The following is a 4,632-nucleotide window of genomic DNA, read 5'->3' on the forward strand; positions in this document are numbered from 1 at the left end:
ATCGGTGTCTTTGAGTGTTTAATAACTCAGAGCCCGTGAAAAATTGGAATCAATGGGAAGGTAGTACTTGATGAACTCATAGAAAGTTATGCAGTTCCATGATAATCTCGAGATACCAGGGGGCAATACTCGATGACAGATCAAAGTAGAGGTTGGACTGGGGCATTGCTCTGCAGAAGACAAGTGCTTAAACTTGCACGAGAAATGGTATTTAAAGGAGAACATGGCCGGAACCACAATTGCAAAAAGGCCAGATCCCAGATATAAGATGAGCTTATACCAAAGGAATAATTAATTTAAGAGAAGCTTTAATGATAAGATCTACATCGTGTCCATGGGCAGGAACACAAGTTCAAGGTCGACTCCCACTTCTCCAATGTATAACCTTCCATTCACTTCTCGCTTTGATAAAGGCATTAGTGTTGAAAGTTTTACCTGGTGAAATACCAGATGAGTATGACTCGTGAAAACTTCCGAGTTCACACATATAAAGTAAGGCATAGGTTCAACCCGTCAGGGTATCGTGGAAACATATACCACAAGCTTCAATAGTAAAATACCACCAGCTCGAAAGCAGATCATGGTTGGTCAATCAGAGGGTAGGATTTACCAATGGAGAAAGAACTTCCAAAGTGATTGAATATGAAGGACGATGTCGGATGAAATCCAACAATGGATCGGGCGATCCGCAACGGAGCTGATGTGAGTATCGGTACTCCAGAAGGAATGCACGGGCATCATATTATAGAACATTGGAATAATTCGATGCTTAGCTAACAAAGAAATTATGATTTCCAAAACAAAGGATCAGAAGCAGACGCTCTGATCAAGGATGGATAAGTTGGATAGACCAGAGGCACAATTGACGACAAATAGTTTGGTCCAGAACCAGCTCATGTTCAGAATGACGTCTGAGCCGGAAAGATAATTTAGAAGGGTTGATTGATGATTGTGTGCATTCGCACACATGTTGAATCAATAGGATTAAAATGACGGTGTCTAAGGATACCAACAAATATTGCCAGACATATGGAAAGCATCCATAATGCAAGCAGACAAGTATTGCAGAGCAATAAGCTACTGAGGAATTTTTGGAGGATCGAATAGTATTTCAAAGACCATTGTGAAACACATGAACAACTGGGGATGAGTGGATACTCGATAAGGGCGAGAAATTATCCGTAGGGGTATTCAGGTGGAAAGGAACTGCAAGGCAGTAGGCACAAAGTATTCTCGGATCAATAGAGAGAATTTCAGGGTATCTTCCAATGACAAGATCAACTGGGAACAAAAGTAAGAACGACAGATGTATGTATTTATCCATAGGGATATTTTGGTGGTAGGGAATTGCAAAAGCAACGGACACAAATTCTCGGGTTACAGCGGAGAGTATCTTCAGGGTCTTCACGTGCAGCAGACGATCATCAATAATAAGGGGCTCTCCGGGTGAAAGTGATAACGAGATCCTAATGTTAGATTTAGCAAAATCCATTTAACCCGAATAGAAGAGAGATCAGAGTCCCAGAGTATAGACAAGGAGTAAAAGACCCTAATACCACCCAATGGCGACGTGGGCCCATGGGCCGCACAGCCATGTCAGTAAAAGTTTTGTAAAGTCTAGACTCGACTTCGGCCAAGGAGTTGGAAGGGGAATTCCTACAGGCAGTCGGCTCTGATACCAACTTGTGACGCCCCCGATTCAATCGTACACTAATCATGCACACAAATGTGTACGATCAAGATCAGGGACTCACGGGAAGATATCACAACACAACTCTCAAACATAAAATAAGTCATACAAGCATCATATTACAAGCCAGGGGCCTCGAGGGCTCGAATACAAGAGCTCGATCATAGACGAGTCAGCGGAAGCAACAATATCTGAGTACAGACATAAGTTAAACAGGTTTGCCTTAAGAAGGCTAGCACAAACTGGGATACAGATCGAAAGAGGCGCAGGCCTCCTGCCTGGGATCCTCCTAACTACTCCTGGTCGTCGTCAGCGGGCTGCACGTAGTAGTAGGCACCTCCAGTGTAGTAGTCGTCGTCAACGGTGGCGTTTGGCTCCTGGACTCCAGCATCTGGTTGCGACAACCAGAAAGAAAGGAAAGGGGGAAAAGGGGGGGAGAAAGCAACCGTGAGTACTCATCCAAAGTACTCGCAAGCAAGGAACTATACTGCATATGCATGGGTATATGTGTAAAGGGCCATATCGGTGGACTGAACTGCAGAATGCCAGAATAAGAGGGGGATAGCTATTCCTGTCGAAGACTACGCTTCTGGCAGCCTCCGTCTTGCAGCATGTAAAAGAGAGTAGATTGAAGTCATCCAAGTAGTATCTCCAAGTAGCATCTCCAAGTAGCATCTCCAAGTAGCATCTCCAAGTAGCATCACATAGCAATAATCCTACCCGGCGATCCCCTCCTCAATGCCCTGAGAGAGAACGACCACCGGTTGTATCTGGCACTTGGAAGGGTGTGTTTTATTTAGTATCCGGTTCTAGTTGTCATAAGGTCAAGGTACAACTCCAAGTCGTCCTGTTACCGAAGATCACGGCTATTCGAATAGATTAACTTCCCTGCAGGGGTGCACCAACTTACCCAACACGCTTGATCCCATTTGGCCGGACACACTTTCCTGGGTCATGCCCGGCCGCGGAAGATCAACACGTCGCAGCCCCACCTAGGCACAACAGAGAGGCCAGCGCGCCGGTCTAAACCTAAGCGCACAGGGGTCTGGGCCCATCGCCCATAGCACACATGCACGTTGCGTACGCGGCCGAAAGCGGAACTAGCCCCCTTAATACAAGAGCAGGCTTACGTTCCAATCCGGCGCGCGCCACTCAGTCGCTGGCGTCACGAAGTGCTTCAGCTGATACCACGACATCGGGATACCCATAACTACTCCCACGTAGATGGTTAGTGCGTATAGGCTCGTAGCCAACTCAGATCAAATACCAAGATCTCATTAAGCGTGTTAAGTATCCGCGAACGCCGAAGAGGGCCAGGCCCACCTCTCTCCTAGGCGGTCTCAACCTGCCCTGTCGCTCCGCCACAAAGTAACAGTTGGGGGCCGTCGGGAACCCAGGCCCACCTCTACCGGGATGGAGCCACCTGCCCCTTCAGCCCCCATCTCCGAACAGTATCACAGGTAATGTAACTGTGTAAAGTGTATAGTATATGCCCGTGATCACCTCCCGAAGTGATCACGGCCCAGTAGTATAGCATGGCAGACGGACAAGAGTGTAGGGCCACTGATGGAACACTAGCATCCTATACTAAGCAGTAGGATAGCAGGTAATGGTAACAACAGTAGTAGCAAGGACAGGCTATGCAGCAGTATAGGATTAACTGAAAGCAGTAACATGCTACACTACTCTAATGCAAGCAGTATAGAGAAGAGTAGGCGATATCTGGTGATCAAAGGGGGGGCTTGCCTGGTTGCTCTGGCAAGAGCGAGGAGTCGTCAACTCCGTAGTCGAACTGGTCAGCAGCAGCGTCGGTCTCGTAGTCTACCGGAGAGAAGAGGGGGAAGAAACAATGAATACCATGTAAACAGATGCATTTCGATGCATGACATGACAAGTAACGATGCTAGGCGTGCCCTAATGTGGTATGAGGTGATGCCGGTTAAGGGGGAAACATCCGGAAAAATATCCCCGGTGTTTCGTGTTTTCGAGCAAAGGAGCCGGAGGGGGAAAGTTGCGAGTTCGATAGGTTAGGGGTGTGAGGCGGACGAACGGACTGCGTATCCGGATTCGTCTCGTCGTTCTGAGCAACTTCCATGTAGAAAACATTTCCATCTGAGCTACGCTTTATTTTCTATGTTTTTCTAAAGTTTTAATCATTTTTTTGAATTTATTTAATTATTTAATTCTAACATTATCCAGAATAGTGTTTGCTAATGTCATCATGGTGTCAACATGGCGTCAGCAGTCAACAGGGCGTTGACTGGGTCAATCTGATGTGTGGGACCCACTTGTCATACTCTATTTAGTTTAATTAGGATTTAGCTAATCTAATTATTGTTTAATTGAACTCACTAGTTAATTAGATTAACTAATCAGAATTAATTAACTTAAATAATTCACTAATTAAGTAATTAATTAATTATTAATTTTATTAATTCATTTTATTTTATTTCTTTTTTCTTTTTATAAAAACGTTCTGGGATGGGGCCCGTTTGCCATAGGCCCATAGGGCCTTAGCGGGCACCAGGCTTGCGGTTACGGGTGCAGGGGCGTGCTGGGCGATGGGCGCCAGCCTGCCCGACAGGGAGCTCGCCCAGACTAACCGCGGGGCGAGGCTAGCGGGGCGCCGAAGGCAAAGGGCGCGGCCGGTGGCGGGGACCGGACCGGCGAGCGGGAGGCACGGGGCAGCAAGGGGCTTTGGCGGCGGCCGTGGCCGTTGACGGCGAGCGCGGGGCGCAGCCAGGAGGCGGGGGAGGGCGCCGGGCGTGGCCAGGCAGCGAAGGAGCTGCAGAGCGAGGCCGGCGGGGGAGTAGGCGGCGCATGTGTGGCAGGGCGCGCGAGGGAGACCCCACCGCGGGCGTGACGAACGCGCGGGGTGGCGCAGACGGCACGGGGAGTCGGGGACGGGCGCGTGCGCGCATAGGGTGCGGTCACGGCGAACA

The sequence above is a fragment of the Triticum dicoccoides genome, chromosome 4A, assembly GCF_002162155.2.
Source record: "Triticum dicoccoides isolate Atlit2015 ecotype Zavitan chromosome 4A, WEW_v2.0, whole genome shotgun sequence".
Lineage (NCBI taxonomy): Eukaryota > Viridiplantae > Streptophyta > Magnoliopsida > Poales > Poaceae > Triticum > Triticum dicoccoides.